This window comes from Melozone crissalis, unplaced genomic scaffold, assembly GCF_028551555.1.
Source record: "Melozone crissalis strain CALT ecotype California unplaced genomic scaffold, PUWL_Pcris_2 ptg000088l_1, whole genome shotgun sequence".
Taxonomy (NCBI): domain Eukaryota; kingdom Metazoa; phylum Chordata; class Aves; order Passeriformes; family Passerellidae; genus Melozone; species Melozone crissalis.
In genome coordinates this window covers 2,083,070-2,102,460 of record NW_026535865.1, presented here as the reverse complement: position 1 = coordinate 2,102,460, position 19,391 = coordinate 2,083,070, and the positions used below count along the sequence as shown (strand labels likewise).

Below are 19,391 nucleotides of genomic sequence, written 5' to 3'. Positions count from 1 at the left end.
CACTGGGACTGTTGGAGTATTTGCTCCCTGCACATATGAGCAGAAAGAAATCAATGTGCCATGGACAGTCCAAATGCAGAACTCAGATCCTCAACAGCCAAATTCAGAACAACCCAGATCTTCATGTTTTTGAAACCAGCCCACAGAGTAAAGACACTCCTAAATCTCTCAGCAGCCACAAAAAAAAACCCTCATGAAGCATCTCCACTCTCATGAGCTGCCAATTCACTCCCAGCCCAATGCACAATTTCACTCTTTTCCTTGGATCCTCATCCAAAGCAGCAACACCTGGATGGAAAATATTAAACTGTGCTCCACCAAGGAGCTGGAAATGCCACATTGGAAATTTCAGCAGCAGCACAGGAACCAAGCAAAAAGCTGAAAATACTTCTCTAGGAAAAATAATAACAGTAAATACACACATGCTAAAATAAGACCAGATCTGAAAACTGGTCTGGAAATAACAAACCCAGCTCAAGTCAGACAAACCTATCCATGAACCAAGTGCCCAAGAGCATTGATTCACCTTTTTGGGTTCATCAGGCACAAATTTAAACTTCCAGCTGCAGAATTCACAACCAGAAAACACACTGAAGCTCTACAAGAAATGACTTGAAAGGAAGCAGTTTTTTGGTTGACTTTACAGATCTCACAAAAGGGGGGCTGTAAAGTCACATTTCCTAATGTGACTGTGCCCAGCAAAGCCAGGGGCAGCCCTTTCCCAGTTCTTGGCCATGTCCATCTTGGGATGCATTCCCCATGTGGGATCCACAGCATGGAAACAGGAGGAACCAAAGCACTGTGGGTGGTGGGAGTGCACACCCCTGGCTGCAGGAGGGAGTCAGGGAGCAATTGGTACCTGATTCCCACCTTCCCACCCAGCCCTGCCATGATGCCTCTGGGATGTCACCATCACCATCCTTTCCCCATGACCTGTATCAGCCATCCTTGGGGCTGCTGGGCCAGGAAAAGTAGTGGCATGGAGTTGCAAGATGCCAAAGTGAGCAAATGACCCAGCTCCAGCCCACTGCCCATGCCAGCAGCACTCTGCTGTCCCTGCTCACACGGGACAACCTCTGTCTGGGGAACTGCAACTTGCTGTGCTCTTACCGTAAGAGGAAGGGCCCAGGGAGCAGGCAGGTAACCAGAGCAGGAAACCTCCCTCTGAACAACAAATTGCTTTCTGCCCATGCAGCAATTCTGCAGAATGTCTCACCAGTCCAGCGCAGAAAAGGCCAGTTAGGATGTCAGATTGGTTTCGGTTTTACTAAGCCAGAGTTTGTAGCACCGGAAAAAAGGAAGTTCACTATGGACAAAGCTGAGTCCCTGCCTGGAGACCTTAAAAGGAGAGCAGAGTCCAGCTCCCAGTGCTCCATCCCTTCCCCTCTGCTCCAGCCCAGCTCCCAGTGCTCCATCCCTTCCCATCTGCTCCAGCATTTCCGTGGGACACACACAGCCACCTCGGCCAGGATGTGACGCTGCTCTGGAGCCCCTGTTTGCCATGGCAGGAGCTGGACACACTCAGGAATTCCTCACACAGCCCCTGACTCATCCAGGGGTCTCAGCCCTCAGCCCCCTGCTCACCACAGGAGGAGCTGAACCCACTCAAGCACTTCTCACCAGCCCCTGACTCACTCAGCCCTGTGGTCTCAGCCCTCAGCCTCCACTCACCACAGCAGGAGCTCAGGCCATGCCCATCTTGGGATGCATTGGCCACTCAGGTATTCCTCACACAGCCCCTGATTCAGTCCAGGGGTCTCAGCCCTCAGCCCCTCACTCACCATGGCAGGAGTTAGACCCACTTGGGCATTTTCAGACATTTCTCACACAGCCCCTGACTCAACCCCATGGCCTCAGCCCCCCACTCACCATGGAGGAGCTGGATCCACTCAGGCATTTTCAGGTATTTCTCACACAGCCCCTGACTCAGCCCAGGGGTCTCAGCCCTCAACTCCCTCACTCACCACAGCAGGAGCTGGACCCAACTCAGACATTTTCAGGCATTCCTCACACAGCCCTTGACTCACTCAGCCCTGTGGTCTCAGCCCTCAGCCTCCACTCACCACGGCAGGAGCTCAGGCCATGCCCATCTTGGGATGCATTGGCCACTCAGGTATTCCTCACACAGCCCCTGATTCAGTCCAGGGGTCTCAGCCCTCAGCCCCTCACTCACCATGGCAGGAGTTAGACCCACTTGGGCATTTTCAGACATTTCTCACACAGCTGGACCCACTCAGGCATTTTCAGGCATTCCTCACACAGCCCCTGACTCAGCCCCGTGGTCCCAGCCCTCAGCCACGTCTGGCAGCTCTGCCACGGGGTTTTCCATTTAAATGAAACAATGCACCCCCAACGCTGCAAGCTCCAGGGAGACACTGCATCCTAATTAAATCCATGCTGCTGCTGCTGGAAAACCCAGCTGCAGAAAGGAACTAGCTGCCTTCCAAAAGTCCACAGCAGCTGGCCAGCAGAAAGGTGTTTACCAGTCCCATGGCTTCTGCTTCTCCTGCTCCCCCATCCATACATTCACCTTTACATTTTCCAACCAGTCCCATCCTGCCCAGTTCTTGCACAGACTCATTATCACAAGCATGCTCATCTTGGGAAGGAGCCAGCAAAGATTTCCTTTCTAGTCAAGATCCAACATTGCTTTTAATCCACTCATGCCCAGAGCATAAAGCGCAAGATTCAGCTGCTCCACCAACACCAAATCTGAGAAGTTTTGGAGCAGAACAACCCAGGCAGATCTGACACACTGGGAAAGGGCAGGTCCCCAGTGCTCACCTCCTGCAAAACCTGAGCTTTGCCTTCATGCCTGGTAATTCTCTGCAAAAGAGGCTTTGCCTGCAAGCAGGTGTCCAAAATCTGTATCCCAAATCACTGTGTGTGCTCACCCTGGGAAGCAGAGTAGCCCAAGGAGAGCTGCTGGGCACAGACTACAGAGCCCACAGCACCTTCAGGGCAGGCAGCCCTACCCTGTGCCTCAACCTCTGCCCCTGGATGCTGTGGGAAAAATACCCAAAGTCGTGACAGCTCATAAAAGGTTCCCTTTTCCTTCCCTGGGAGGGCGAATAAGGACAGATTCAAGTGCCTGCCTGCCCTGCAGGACCATGGCTGATGAGGAATAGGAGCTGCATGAGCACAGCTGGAACAGGCATGGCTGAGCCCTCTCCATCCCCAGCTCCACAGAAGCTTCTAAAGCAGATTTAGCTTCAGATTCAGGTGGCAGCTCCACGACTTCCCCGCAAAGCCTTTCTGTGAAAGGGATGATCCTACATGTGTCACAAACACACAAATTCACCACCACCACATCACCAGTCTGGCCATGACAGTCACTGTGCTGGGCCACAGGAACCAGGCAAGAAAGCTCTGCATTCAGGTTTCTGAGCAGGCAAGTTCTTCTTCTACCTCCTCCCCTCCCCAGAGCTTGCAGCCTGCCTCACAGTCACCAGGCAGTGGGAAAAACCAGGCTTCTAGACAAACAGATAATTTTCACCCAGCAGCTGGGAGCAACAGCTTCCATTTCCATATGAGGCTGGAACACCTCCTCCTGCGCTGCTGTAGCCTGAAATAAGGTTAAGACCATCTCTACACTGCTTCCCCAGCCCTGTCCCTGAATACTCCCACACACTGAAAGCCACACTTTTCATAAAAACAAGATGAAGTGCTGCCTTTCCCTCGATAAGGGATCTTAATGCACTTCCGGCAGCACGCCCGGGAATGGATGTGCAAGAAGAGCCATCAGCTCCCAGGGAGAACAGGGGAACATCCCTCCCCACCTCCACTGCAGCCAGAGGTGTGCTGCACCTTTCCTGAGAGCTGAGAGCTGCCCTGGCTCCAGAGAGCTCCAGCATGGCCAGCTGAAGGACAGGGCTTGGGGACAACCTGCTGCAGCAGGATTTGACAGCACGCCCAGAGGAACAGCAGGTACAAACACAGGCAGGAAACACCAGAGGAAATGCCTCTGGCTCTGAATGGCCCAGCAAAGCAGAGAGGAGAATGCTGCAGCAGCTGGGAGGCCACAATGTGTCCATCCAAGAGCTGATCCTGAGCCCACCTGCTCAGCATCTCCTGGGGCCAGTGGACACAGGGAGAACAGCACAGAACACTGTGACACACCTCACCAGGGCAGGAGGGACATCCACTTCCCAACACACTGGGATGGGCTTATTTCCCAGGCTGGCATCCAGGCCACTTGTTGCTAAACTTCAGGCTCTTCCCTCCCTCCATTGAATTTTCAGTAATACATGAGAGCACACATCTGTATTTAAACATTAGTGCCAAGTCAGAGGGATGAAACAGCGAACAACCAGAGATCTCTGAATCCCAGTGCATGAAATGAGTTCTTCCCACCAGGCAGGGGGATGGGAAGGCATCCTGCTCTCCTTGCCCTGGGACAGCCCAAACACCACCACAAATCCCATCACAAAGCCTCATCACACACACAATGCTGTGTATGCTGCCATTGCTTCTCTCCATGCACTGAAAGCAGAGCAGGGTCCACACTCTCCACTACAACCCACTGAGAAGGCTCTAAAGCAAAAACTTCCTCCTTTATGCAACCACAGACCCCTGAGGGCAGAAACTGAGGCAGCACATGACAGCAGCCATTCTCACAGGATGCCAGGAGGGGCTGCGGTGCCACTGTCACAAGCTACAGAGTGAGTCCCCAGCTGTGGCAGCCAGCCCTGGACCCTGAGCCATCAGTGCAGGCAGTGTGGGACACAACAGCTCCATGCTGACACAGCTTTATCAGCTCCTTTATCAATTCCCATGCATGGAGAAGCTGAGAGCAGCTCTCAGACCTTGAAAGGGGATCCCCTGCAGCCCCAACACCATGAGGTGAGGGGATCTCTGTCCCATGGGACTCCCTGGAGAAGCACTGCTGTCCCCAGCCACCCCCTCTCCCCTGGGAGCCACCCCATCTCTGGAGGGGGACACTGCCCACGGGATGACCCAACCCTGTCACAGCAGGATGAGCCTCCAGAGGAACCTCCAGAGCTGTTCTGGTGTGCATGAGTCAGGGTCTGAGCACATGGAGGGGTGGGATGTCCCCCCACACATTGTGGGAGAGCTCCTCGTGGGACAGCTCTGCTTCCAGAGCATCTGGCATCCCACGGGCCAGGAGCAGCAGCAGGGAGGACACAGGGACATCCAAGGGCTGTCAGCTGCTGGGAGATGTGCAAGAGCAGAGGAAGAACACGAGCCATGTCCTCAGAGATCCCTCAAATCCATGTGTGCTCCTTCTGGCACTGTGAGGGATCAGTGGAAGGCAGGGCAATGGGATCAACATTTGTTCTCCAAAGGACAAGAGACATTTCCCAACACCTCTCCCATAACAAAAGCAAATTTCTGGATGCCTATGTCTCCCTTCCCTTCTTCCTCCAAGGCCAAGCTGGGTCTGAAAACCTTTCATCCACCTGGGAGAGATTTCCTCCCAACAGCGGAACTTGACTGAAACCAGCACAGGCAAGCCTGGCATTCTCCTCACAGAGTGGGACACCACAGTGACACACTCAGGACTTGTTCCCCCCACAGCCTTTGGAGCAGCTCCTAAATAAGCTCAGGAGCAGGAGCAGGGAACAGACTGCTGCCCTGACTCACACCACAGGCTCCCCACAGCACAAATCTGAACAGCACAGAACAGCCCAGGCTATCCCAGCTCACTCCCAACTTCCAGGGAGCAGCAGATCAGAATTTAGCAGAGCTAGAAGTGGTTTCATTTCCCTTCCCTGCAGCCTCTAATGAGCACAGAATGAGCAAAACCACTCCCTCCACTCTGTCTGCACGGCATCCTGCAGGGCACAGGCAGGAGGGGAATCCCAACAAGGAATCTGAGGGATCCCATCAGCACATTGCACCAGCCTCACAATTCCTGTGCCAGGGACACAGGTGACGTTCACTCTTCTGGAAAGCACCATCTCTGGAGGGCAGGACATCCCCATGCCCCAGCTGCTGCCTTGCCTTATCTGAACCACAGCTTTCCAAGCAGCCATGCATGAGAAAACCCCCTCTGTTCCTGGAGAGTGCAGGCCACCAGGGAGAGCAGATGATGTCAGGGGTGGATGCTGCCACTGCAAATTCCTTACATGACACACAAGGTGGGACACCCCAGAAGAGATCCCATTTGCTCTCCTGTGTTGGCATCCACACCATATGGCTCTTGGGGCTGGACACACACCTCCCTCTCTCCCAGCAGGCTGGGAAACAATCCAAGCAGCAGCATCAGCCATCTTATCTTCCCAATGTCCCTGTCACAGGCTCCAGGGGCTTTCCAGACCAATGCTCCCCTTGCTCTCACTCTGCTCCTCGCAGCAGCTGCCTCAGAGTAGGTCACCAAGAAAGTGTCATTACAGAAGAGGGAACTGAGGCACAACACTGCCACATGTCACACAGAAAGCAGTGGCAGAAGAGGCAGAAAATCCCCAAAGTCCCCAAAGGCTGCTGTGCCCTCTGAGGTCACCTGCAGGGATGGTGGCCCTGACCACAGCTGTGTTCTCCAGGCAAGGCAGTAACTGGCACAGGGCAGTAACTGGCACAGGGCAGTAACCTGGCACAGGGCAGTAACCTGGCACAGGGCACAGCCCAGGAGTGGGTCAGAGGCCTGACCTGGAGATTGCCAGATTGGTTTCAGATTTGTTTCCTGGTTCACATTTCCAGGAGGTGGATGGAGCAGATGCCTGCAGCCAGCAATTCCCTCCTCCTCTTCCTCCTGACCTGTGCCACCCCTGAAGAGTGGCTGCCCTCCTGCCAGGGTAAGATGGACACCACCCACCTCTGCCACTCCAGGGCTGTCACCACAGAGGTGTGGGAAAGGAGGGACACCCAATCCAACAGCTTGGAAGGGTGAGCTGTTCTGTGCCATCCAAAGAACCAAGAGCAGAGCCAGGGAGGCACTGGGAGCACCCAGAAGCTCAGGCAGCAGAAGGTGCCACCCCTCAGCCCAGCAGCTCCAGTGAGGGGCTGGGAATTCTGTGACAAAGCAACCAGCTCCTGACAGGAGAGCCAAAGCTCACCTGGGTGGCTTTGAGAAACCAGAGAAGCTGTCACCTTCATCAGCACAGGCTGGATATCAGCAGGAATTTCTTCTTAAAAAGGGTTGTTAAACATTGCAAGGGTCTCTCAGGGAGATGGTGAAGTTACCTTACACTCTCAAAGGTGTTTGAGGAAAGACTGGACAGACTCAGTGCTCTGGGCTGAGTGACAACATGGGGATTGGTCATAGGGTGGACTCCATTTTTGGGGTCTTTTCCAGCCTAAATGATTCTGGGATTCTGTGATCACTCCCATGGGCAAGAGCTGTGACACAGATTTGCCCAGCACCTCAAGCAGGGCTCCCTCCCAGCCCTGCCTGGGACAGGGGAGGAAGAGGCAGAGACAAGACGCAGCGCTGCAGGAATGGAAACCACAGTTCCACCTCCCACCTCCAAGATGTGGGATACTCATCCCACAAGGAATGGGGGCAAGGGGCAAGCTGAATATTCTGGAAGTTGTTTTTAATGAGCCATGCACACCCCAGCTCCAGTTTAAAGGGGGGAACAGACCCACAAAGAGCCCAACTCAGCAGATTCAGAACAATTCCAACCAGCCTGGCTGCCAAAGGCCTGAGCTGTGTGTGCCAGCAGGGTTCCCTGCTCCTCAGCCATCTGGGGACTGTCACTCTGCACAGATCTGCCTGGCCTCCTGTCATGTGTAGCACTCCCAACCCCTTTTCTGTCAGCAGGATCTGGGTTGGCAGAAACACTTTTAATTGTAGGATTTTTTTTTTTCCCTTAACCCATATCCTCTTGACAGAACCAGGTTAGGAAGCAGCTGCACTGGCAGATCTGGGGTGGCCTTTTGCAAAGCAAGGCAGGGAAAAAAAGGGGTGCCTGGATCAGTTATCCCTTCAATCACCACACTACAGTTAATCACAGCTTCCCCACCTCTCCTGAGGTCACACAGAAAGGGGGAGCACCACCAGCTCAGCTAGAGCAGGTCCCTTGTCCTGGAGATCCCAGAGCAGGGTGGGTGGAAGGGATGTCATTCCCACTGGTGACAAGGGCTGTTTCCATTTCTGGGTGGCAGAGCTGCAGCTCTGCCAAGCTGAGCTGTCCCACATTTTTCCCTCTGCTTTCTTCCCAAGGCTGCTCCAAGCCCCATATATTTCCCCTCAAATGACTGCCAAACCATACAGGTTTGGGGGCACAAGAGGGGAGGGAAGGGTAAGCATCCAGTGGGGCTACCTGGGGAATCTCTCCCCAAAGAACTGTCAGATTCCCTGCTGCAGAGGAGCAGGAGCTGATTTGCTGCTGCCCTGGCTCCCAGCTCTCCTCCCCAGCAGGGACAGCACTCCAGGGCCACAGGCAGGACCCACAGCCCAGACCATGAGGAGGAAAGATTAACACCATGCAATTAATGTTTCCTGCAGATTAACTGGGGCAGAGGGATGCTCTGTGCCATGACAGCATCCATCAGCTTCCCTGCAAGAGCCAGCAGCACCTTGAGGGAAGCAGGGAGTGATCCATGAGGCGTTCATCTTCCCACCCCCTCTACTACAGGACCATCAGCAGCTCAATCCTCTCCAGCTTTCCTTGCAGCCTCTCAAAGGTGCGGAGGTGACCTGCTTATTTCACAGATGGGCACAGAAGCATCTGTGATCTCAGAGAAAAAAAGAGGATAGAGAACAGAGATTCACAACTAACTGGAGACTAACTGGGACAAATTCCTAAAGCCCAGCAAGCACCCTAGTCTGCTGCCTTGCAGGGAGGGATGAGTTTCAAAACAAGGACCAGAGAGACCTACATCCCACTGCTGGTCACACCACAGGATCTTTTCACTCCTCCATCCCTCACACAGAGGATCAGCCTCACAGCCCTTTATTAAGCATTGGGACAGCTTTGTGGATTAAGGATTTGGTCAGGTTTGCACCAAGTTCCACATCAGAAAGGCACATTCCAAAGGGTTTTTCCCCATCTTCCCTCGTCCCCCACCTGTGTATTTTGCAGGGATGAGAAGGCCAGGACTGAAACAGGAAGAGCACAGGACTGACACAGCTGGAGAGGTGCTGCTGTGCACTGGGAAAGGAATTTTTCAAGGGGTTCATCCCAAAGATTCTCTCAAACAACTACACCCTTGCTGGTACCTCCCTTCCCCTTACCTGCTTCTTTCAACCCTACACAAAGACTTAATTTATAAAATCAGAGGGATCATTGCCATGAAGGGGCATGTAGGATACACCCCCAGGAGGACACATTTCATCTTGCTGCTATTAATACCTGGAACATTATTTGCACGAACAGACTGTCCTTTCTCCCTCATTTCTGGGCTCTCACTTCTCTGGTTTGTCCCAGAAATCCCAGCCAACACACGTTCACCCTCCTCTAGTACACACTTCCATCCAAAACCCCAAATTCTCCTTTTCAGTTAAGTTAATTACTCATGTTTCTAGTCTACATCACCTCTTTCAACCCCTGCAGACAGGATACAGCTCCCCTGGCTCCCTCATTCATTAAGCAGCCAATTTGTGGGCCTAAACCCATCAACTCTCATTATGGCAAGAGACCAAGACTTCCCACAGCTGCCCAGCCCCCCACTATCCATTCCAGGCTGGATGGGGCTCTCACTCCTCTTTGCTCCCCCAGCACCAAAGCTGGGACTAAGAGCCAGAGCCAGGCTCTGGCTGGGCTTGGCTCAGCTTCAGGCTGGGCCTAAGGGCTGGTTGCAAGGTCTTTGCCACAGTGGCACAAAGAAATTCCCAACCTTTCAGAGCTGTGCTGAGCCACAAAACAGCCTCACACGCCTTTGGTTTTGCTTCAAGAGGAAACATGTTTTCTCTGTACCCAGGCCTAAAACAGTCAAACCCAGCCAAAACCATCCAATGAACAGCACAGAGCATGGCAAGTCAGGGCAGAGGGTAACCATGGAGCTGAGGAAGCCCAGAGTTCCCAGGCAGCCCCAGAACTCCTCACCTGCCCTGTGAGCAGAGAGGGGCTGGGAAGGGGATCAGGCTCCTGACAATCCCTGTGTCCCACACACCACAACCAGCCTGAGGTGCCACCAAACCCTGACCTGAATCCTGACATCCACCAGCACACAGCCCTGGGAGAAACGTGGGACAAGCTCAGCACTGAACCAGCAGCAAGCTTTACCTGGTTGTGGGGGCACTCTGTGAGAAGGATCCCATAGAGAGGTGAAGGATCCCACTGAAAGGTAAAGGATCCCACAGGGAGGTGAAGGATCCCACAGGGAGGTGAGGAGAAGACATGAACGCCCCATCAAGCCAGCCCAAGGAATGGAAATCCTGCCATTAGCAGGATCCACTGCAGAGGATTTCACAGCTGATGAACCCTTGCCACCACAGGCCACAGCGAAAGCAAAAGCAGCGAGGCATTTCTCTTCTGATAAGCTGCTTTTATCAGCAAGTTCAGCCTGGCTGCCCACAGCAGCAGCTCCCAGCCTGTGCCTTTAAATCCCCTTGGCAGGCAGGACTGGGCTGAGGGAGCAGACACGCCCTGAGCTCCAGCACACAAACATTTCCTCCCAGCCATTCCACACCAGGGCTCAGCCAGAGCTGCTCCTACCTGCCAGGGCCCTGCCAGGGGAACACAGGCTGTGCCACACACACCTGGACATGCACAGACTTAAATTCATTTCCTGAATCCCTCCTGCTTCCCCCCCAGCTCTGGACATTCTTCCCTCAAACTTCTTCCTTAAGGCAAATATTTGGAGTCTAACAGGCATTCCTCATGGAAGGCACAAGTTAAATATTGGCCCTAAAACAACAACAAGTGCCTTTCAATGATTCTGGCTGGAGAAGCACCGCTCTGGACTTTGATTTCTGGCTCTGAACAAAAATAGGAGCAAAGCACTGAGTGTGACACTCTTCTCCTGGGAGCAGTCAGATTTCAGGCTCTGCAGGTCCCCTGCCAGGACCACAACCAGCAGTGGGAACTGTCCCTGCTCGTGCTTTCTCACACCTCGGGTGTCTGCTGTCACCCAGCCAAGGCTGCTGCAGTGCATCCTCTGCACCGGGCACGGCACCAGTCTGAGCCTCATCTCCAGCTCTGTGATTTTAGAGGGACACTGGAGAAGACATGGGTGCCACCCAGGGCATTTGCACACCTTGTGCTGCCTGCCTGTGGCTGCACCAGCAGCATTCCCAAAGGTGCCCATCTCTCCATGCAGCCGTGCCCAGCTCCTCAGTGCAGAGGATGCTCCAGGCTGTTCCTGCTCTGCAGGCAGCCCAGCCCCTCACAGACGTGCTGGCTCTTGTGAGAAAACATCCCAGCAAGGCAGGAGAGCAGTCAGAGAGATGGCAGCACAGTAAAAGGGAGAGGGAAGGGTGAGGAGGAAAAAGAAACCTGCACTGAGGTCAGTACACCTGAGGCCTGGCAGCACCCAGGTCCTGGGATGTCACGGGCACTTCCCACATGGATCAGGGGAGCAGAGCTGAGCCCTGCAGAGCCAGGTTTGCTGCACCCCAGAGCAGCTCTGTGATGTCCAGATGCTGCTGATGATCCAAGCCTGAGCTTGGCTGCTCCATCAGCCCCAGTGCAGGCAGGTTCCAAAGGGCCCCTGCCAAAACCACCCCAAACCAGAGTCTGCTCCAACTCTGCCCACTGATTTTCCAGGAAACCTTAACAGTTACCCTGAGAAAGGTTACATGGCACAGATGTGGTACACACTCACTCACACTCACAGGGTTTGCTCTATATCCTGCTAAATTCAGCATGGGGTGTGTTAAATGAGTTTCCCTTTCATTCCCCTGTAAGCCCAGGAGCTCTTGCCCAGCTCTGCCAGCTCTGAGCAGGCCTGGGAGCAGGAGAGGGACTGAGCAGTGGAGAGCTGCTCCTGACAACATCCCCATGGCTGTGGGAGATGGAGAGCTCTGCTATGCTGGAATTCCTCTCTAATTCCTTCCCATGACACTTATGATGGCATTTCAAGCTGGGGAATCTGCTGGGGGTTCTGACAAGCTCTCAGGGAGATCCCCTGATGAGACAGACACCCCTCAGCAAACAGTGTGAGTTTAAAACCAGTTGCAAGTCACCCAGGAGGAAATGTTAAAGCTCTGAGCACTTCCCATTCCCTCCCCAGCCACCAAAGCCCATGGAGGGACGAGCTGCAGCAAGTTTGAGCAGGAATTCCCAAGGCTCAAGGCAGAGACCAGCCTGTACCTGTGAGCACCAACACCTCCTCATCCCACAGCACACTGACCCTGCACTCCCAGAGCCAAGTGCTGCTCTTCACTCCTGGCTCTGAGCAGCCCCTTCCAGCACAGGGACCCCACCTCTGCTCCCAGAGTCCATCCTAAACATTCCCTGTGCTTGGCACCACCAGCACAGGGACCCTATCTCTGCTCCCAGAGTCCATCCTAAACATTCCCTGTGCTTGGCACCACCAGCACAGAGACCCTATCTCTGCTCCCAGAGTCCTTCCTAAACATTCCCTGTGCTTGGCACCACTAAAACCAGACTGACTCAAGCCAGCACTGCCTTGGGATGAGAGGAATTGGCAGAGCTGGGGGCGAGGGGATTCCAGAAAAGCCTCAGCTTGCCCCTCGCCCACACACACGGCACAGAAGTTGCTGGAAAGCACCATCCTCTCCCCACATCAAACCAGGGAAACCAAGCAGAGTATAAACTTCATCACTGCCAACAGTCCCTGCTAAAAAAAGGATAAGAGAAAAAAGGGTTTTTTGCTTTGTTGTTTGTACCTCGATGCTACCTCAAAAGCATCAAGATTTTTTTACCTGAAAACATTGGGCAAAGACGGAGTCTGCAAGAATGGAGCTTTTGTAGCACAAACACAGCTCTGTTGGGGTTTAAATTAGATTTCCACTGACCTTTTTGAGCCCATCGTTCAGCCACCCACACCAAGCAGCCCCTCTTAGCAAGACTGTGCAGCCCCCAGCCTGGGAAGAGGAACAAACCCCCAGAGAATTGGCTGTGCTCCCAGGGAACCCCCACAGCCCTCCCAGCACCGCTCCTGCCGCACAAACTGCTCAGCTGCAGGGCTGCAAAGCTCCTCCAAAGGAAAGCTGCACAAAATCCAAGCTCAAGCTCAACCTTAACCCCTGTTTATTAACTTAAGAACATCCCTGTCAGGGTGACAAAGCCCGTGCATCACCTGCCAACTGTCTCATTCACCACTAGGAAAGCAAAGGCCAGCCCTGCCTCATTAAAAAGCATTACATAACATTAAGTAACAAAGGGCTACAGGACATTCTTTGCTCGGTGGACATGTAAAAATGAATGACTCAAAAATTAACGCTCCTTTCCTCCAGACTCCAGCACCCTGGGAGGCCAAGAGCACCTCATTTCCAAGGCAACAGTGCCTTGCCTCATCCCAAATCCTGCTCTCACATCCAACTTACTGCCACCCCTGCCCTGCAGACACTGCACAACAACACACAGCAGTGCCCAGCTCTCGCTCAGAGCAGTCCCCAGGCACCAGGGGATGTGTTTGTGCTGCCTGTGGCACTGGGACCCTTCCCCAGCTCAGCTGGACCTCGCTGGGCAGGATTTTGGGTTTCCTCCATGTCACCATCTCAGTGCAAGCCTTTCACAGGCAGAGCACCTGATTTCACTGTCACCACAAGGCCTCAAGAGCTGTGTTTCCCATGAGTGAGGAGGATTCTGCTGTGATTGTTTCAAGTGCCAGGGGCCCGATGCAGTGGGGAGGCAGGTGACAGCAGGGCACTGCTTGGAAAGGCCACTGCCACCAACCTTCTAGCACAACAGACTCCATAAACACTGGGAGATCCTCCTGGAGACACAGAACTCCTATCCACCATCTCACTGGAGCCAAAGAAACCAATTTAAAGTCTTTACAGAACTAATTGAATTCCTGATGCAGTGGGGAGGCAGGGGACAGCAGGGCACTGCTTGGAAGGGCCACTGCCACCACCCCCCCCAAGCAGAACAGACTCCCTAGCACTGGGAGATCCTCCTGGAGACACAGAACTCCTATCCACCATCTCACTGGAGCAAAAAAAGCCAATTTAAACTCTTCACAGAACTAATTGAATTCCTGTGCTTCAGGAGCAAACCCTCCTTACTGTGGGCGGTGGGTGAAACCAGAGACTTCCTGCTCCCTGCAGCATTTTGAAACACCCTGCAAAGCCTTACCTAGAAGTTTCAGCTTACCTGAAGAGCCATTTCCTACACCACACAGGGCTGATGGTGGGTGCTGATCTGCTGTTGCACGCTCTGAAGGCAGTGAGTGGAAGGCAGAGAGACATTCTGTGGTTTTACAGCCCCTGCTGCGGGGCTGTGAGTGGGGGCTCACAGCTCTGAGCACCACAGGAACCTCACAGGGTGGGACAGACAAGGCAGGGGTGTGCTGGAACACCTCAGAATGGAATCACAGAATGGTCTGGGTTGGAAGGGAGCCTACAGCTCACCCAGTTCCACCCCCTAATCCTTTGCACTACTCCAGGGTGCTCCTTTGATCCAACCTGGCCTTGGAACTTCCAGGGTCGGGGCAGCCACAGCTGCTCTGGGCAACCTGTGCCAGGGCCTCCCCACTGCCACAAGCAGGAATTTCTTCCCAGTATCCATCTAACCCTGCCCTGTGTCAGGGGAAGCCATTCCTCCTCGTCCTGTCACGCCAGTTCCTGGTGCACAGGCTGCTTTTTCCAAGGCAGTTATTAGAAATAATGCATCAATGCAACAGGCAAGGGAGGGGCTGCCCACAGGAAGGGCTGCAGGGCTACAGCCTGGGCAGGAATTTAGAGTTCTTCAGGAGGAGGAGGGCAGCTGGTGTGAATCAGGGAGCCTGACACAGGAACCTGAAGCTCCACACTCAGCTACCCCAGCAGAAAATCACCTTTTTACCTCCCTCACAACCCAAGCTGCTGCTTCTCTACAGTGATGAATCTACCAGAGACAGCAAGTGGCAGCAGGAAGTAGAAGCAGCCTCTCACGAAACCCCAAAACCATTCACAGAGCTTTTCTGACAGGAAGATGACTTGTCCTCCTGCAGAACCCCAGAGCTGCTGGGACCTGCTCTCCCTCCCAGCTCACAGGAACAGCTGGACAGAAGCAGACTCCAGGTCACACCATGTCTGAGCAAAGGAGGCTCAGGTTCACAGCTCCTCACTGCACCCACAAGGAGCCACGTCTGCCCAGGCACAGCCCAATTACAGGGCTGTGGGCAGAGCTGTTCCCACAGGCTCTCAGCAAAAAGGCAAACACACGAAGGAAGCTCCTGTGCTGGCACCCAAGTGTGTCCCTGCTCAGCAGCACCACAAGGGAAGAGCTCTGACTCCTCAAACTGCAGTGGGCAGTCCCAGGAGCAGCACAGGGCAAACCAGGCCACTGCCCTCTGCTACCAAACCCCTGCAGAGCCAGGGGAGGGTCTCCTCCCCAGCCCAGGGGCTGCAGCTCTCCTGCTCACCCCAGCACAGCACATCAGGGCTTGCTGCTCACCCGAGGCTTCCTCAGCCCTCCCTTCAGTGCCTGTGGAGCTGCAGTTCCTGTCTGAAGGCAGAGATAAACAGCTTCCTACCCACCCTGGGCTTGCAAAGGCCAGGCACACACCTGGAGGCACAGCCAAGCACAGGAGGGCTGCTCCAGCACAGCTCATCCCAGCTAGGAAACAACAGGGAAGGGGTTGGACAGGGGGAGACAGCTCCAGAGCACAGCCAGGCCCCAGCAGAGCAGAGAGGTTTATTGGCAGCTGCTCTCAGACGTTGTTGTGTCTTCCAGTCCAGAGGGGCTGGAGGGGGGGGAGGAACCACCGATTGTCCACGAGCACAGCCCTCATGTCATTCCCATTGATCCGCTGAGTCACTCCCGAATGAACAGTTTTGACAACAGCCTGGGCTGCACAGGAGCTCTGACACGGAATACAAAACGAGGGGCACGCTGAGGAGGCTGCTCTGAGAGCAGCACCAGGAACCTGCTGAGCCACCGGGGCCAGGAGCTGCACCCAGAGCAAGGGCAGAGCTCACAGCTCCCGCCAGGGAGGCTGCTGGACATGGAGCACACAGCTCCATCCAGAGCACCCAGCTCCCATCCAGCTCCCATCCACAGCACACAGCTCCATTCTGCACCCAGCTCCCATCCAGAGCAACCAGCTCCCATCCAGAGCAACCAGGGAAGCTCCTGGACACCATCTCTGCCCTGCAAACCACACCAGCTGCACCCCATGGATGCAGGAGCAAACAAAGCAGCTGCTGCTTTGGCAAAGGAGAGATACAAGTGATTTTAAAGTGATTTATAAGGCCTCACAGAGGAGATCAAACCCCTAAACCACCTCTCCAGGCTCAGAGATCTGAGCACCCCCTCCAGATTTCATGTTCCCACAGATCTGAGCATGCTGGTGGTGTTGGACCAGGCAGCACCACAACCCTGCCAGCACCCCAGAGCTGCTCAGGAGTGATAAAACACTGACCAAACAACGTCCCTATCTGCACCGTACCAAATGAAAGCAAAACCAACAAATCTTTGGCAAGTTCCTCACAGCAGCCAAGCCTATCCTGCCACGGCAAAGGCTCCCCATGGAGGCCTCCTGCCCTAATTTGCAGCAATTCTTTGTCAGACCACTGGCAAACACCAAACGTTTGCTCCAATCTGTTACATAAGGCCCAGTTTTCAAACCTGTGTGCTGGCCGTGGGGAGATGGGGGCACACAGTGTGTGGCAGCCTGGTTGGCATGTGAACTCACACACCCCTCAGAATGCACTTCCACACCTCCAACCACTTGTTGTGTGGAAGGAAAACAAACAGATTAGTTAAGGAGGCAACTTCCAAAGGTTTTACACACCTTTCAACCCGGGTCCAGCCTAACTTGAACTGTTTGGAACCGACTGATATCACGGCAACTCAAAAGGCGTTTGTAAAACTTTGCTTTTTAACTTTAAAATACACCAAACACGGCAAGTCCTCAGCCTGCCCAGCACACAAAAGAAAAGGCACCTTCCTGACCATCCCCACAACTTCCCGTTGTTCGCTGCCCGAGATGCAGAGCCCTGGCTCGGCTCCCTCCTGCCAGCCAGCCACAGGAGCCACGGGCCTCGGGCAGAGCCTCCTCATTTGCAAACCTCCAACAGCTCAAGTCGGCTCCTGTCTGCTGGGGGCAGGAGGGGGAGGGCACTTTTCCCTTTCCTCGCATTCATCCTCACCCGCTTCGCTGAAGGAAAAAAAGCCGTTTGAAATACCAGCTTCAGCACGGTCCTTTCCCCAAATAAACACTTCCCAAGCCCTCCGGAGGGAGGAAAGCCACATACAAAGGAGCCAACACGCTGCGAGGCTGGGGCAGGCTGCGGGGACACGGCGGGGCCCATCCGACCCCATCCCCGCCGCCCGCCCGGCCTCGGGGACACCGGGGGCTGGCAGCCCTTCCCGGGGCCACAGAACCGGCACGGCCGGGAGGGACGGGGCGAGGCGGCCCTGGGCCCTCACACCGGCCCGGCCTGACCCCAGCGCGGCTCCAGAGCCGCCCCCAGCCCCCGATCCCAACGTGACACCCTCAGCCCCCCACTGTCCCCGGGCCCAGACCGACCCCTCCTCGGCCCTACCGCCCGGCGACCTCTCCATGCCGAGCCGGGGCCTCTCCCGGCACCCCCGCGACCCCCGGAGCCCCTTCCCCTCTCCGGGCCCCTCCCGCCGTTCAACCCCCCCCGCCACCGCCCAGGCCCCGCCGCCCCCGCCCGCGGCGCCGCCCGGCCCGGCCGCCCCTCCCCGGTGCCGGCCGAGCGGAACCGAGGCCGCAGGGCCCCCGCCGTCCCCCGGTGCTCCCCCGGTGTTACCTCGGCGGTCCCTCAGCGCCGGGCGGCGGCGCCGCTGCCCCGCGGCCGCTCCCCCATGGCGGCGCCCCCGGCCCGGCCCCGCTCGCCTCCCCTCCGCCGCTGCGCCAACGGCGTACGGCCCGCGCTGCGCCAACGGCGTACGAGCCGCGCCGCGCCCGTGCGCGCCCGCGCGCCAGCGGCGCAACAGCGCTTGGTGAATACGGGCGGCGGGGCGGAGCGCGGCGCAAGCGCAGCGGGCGCGAGGGTGGCGGCGCAGCGGCGCTGGCGTAGGGCGCGTTCGGGAATAGCGGCCGGCAGGCGGCGGCTTTGCGGCTGTGCGGCAGCGCCGCGCGCTTTACGGCAGCTCCGGTTAACCCCGCGCTGCCTGGCGCCGCTGTCGGGACCGGCGCCGCTGTCGCGACAGGGCCCGCGCTGCCTCAGCGCCCTGCGGGGATGGAGGGCGCGCCTCTCACACAGGGAGCACACCGCGCTGTAGGGGAACCCGTAGGGTCCGGCCCCACTGGTGGATGTGGCTCCGGTGTGGGTTATCGCGATGCTGTCGCGATATGGATCCCACCGTGCAGGCGGGGCACAGGCCTGTTGCAGGGAACGGCATGGGGGGTATGGACCCCGTTTTAGGGGACAGGCCCTGATATGTGAGTGAGCCCCACACCGGGGTACAGCCCTGGTTTGGGGTACAGCCCCTTTTTGGCGTAAAACCACCGTTTTGGGGTAAAGCCCCTGTTTGAAGGTACATCCCTGTTTTGGGGCAAAGCTCCTGTTTTGGGTACAGCCCCTGGTTTGGGGTACAGCCCTGGTTTGGGGTGCAGCCCCTATTTTGGGGTAAAGCCCTGTTTTGAGGTAAAGCTCCTGTTTTGAGGTACAGCCCCTGTTATAAGGTACATCCCTGTCTTGGGGTAAAGCCCCTCTTTTGGCGTAAAGTTCCCGTTTTGGGGTACAGCCCTGTTTTGGGGTAAAGCCCCTCGTTTGGGATAAAGCCTTTGTTTTGGGGTACAGCCCCTGTTTTAAGGTACATCCCTGTCTTGGGATAAAGCCCCTGTTTTGGGGTACAACTGTATTTGGGGCACAGCCCTGTTCTGGGGTAAAGCTCCTGTTTTGGGATGTTTTGGGGTACAGACCCTGTCTTGGGGTAAAGCCTTTGTTTTGGGGCACAGCCCCTGTATGTGGATACAGACTTTGCTCTGGGGTACAGCCCTGTTTCGGGGTACAGCCCCTCTTTGGGGCACAGACCTGTTTTGGGGCACAGACTTGCTTTAGGATAAGGCCCCTGTTTTGGGGTACAGCCCCATTCTGGGGTCCAGCCCCTTTTTCGGGCACATTTCCCTCATCCCCACACCCATCCCCACCCCAGGCCCTCTGGGGCAGGGACTGGGGCCGTGCAGAGGGGCACAGCTGTGGCACCCACCCCATGGGGACAGAGGGTGGCATTTTACAGCATTGTCACCTTTCTGGGGCCATCAGCCCCGAGCAAAGCCACTCTGAGGGAAACAGAGGCACTGCCTTGCAGGGAACAGAGCTCCAGGACTGGGAACTGCTGGGACAGTGTGGGGGTTTTAGTTTGAACTGGGCAGAAATACTAATTTTATGTAATTTTGGTTTGCTAATTGGAGATTTCCTTAATTTTGAGATTTTTTTTTTGAGGTGTCCTGAGCAG

The 19,391-nt window shown here is 55.5% G+C and overlaps 1 protein-coding gene across 2 annotated transcripts in view; it reads right to left on the bottom strand.

The window, feature by feature from the left end:
• CSNK1G2 (casein kinase 1 gamma 2) overlaps positions 1-17,801 on the bottom strand; it is a 40,994-nt gene extending 23,193 nt beyond the window's left edge. For both annotated transcript variants that reach the window (XM_054291129.1, XM_054291130.1), the window contains exon 1: positions 17,738-17,801. The gene's annotated coding sequence lies outside the window, so the exon portion shown is untranslated. The remainder of the gene's footprint in view (positions 1-17,737) is intronic.
• Between the last annotated feature and the right edge of the window lie 1,590 nt (positions 17,802-19,391).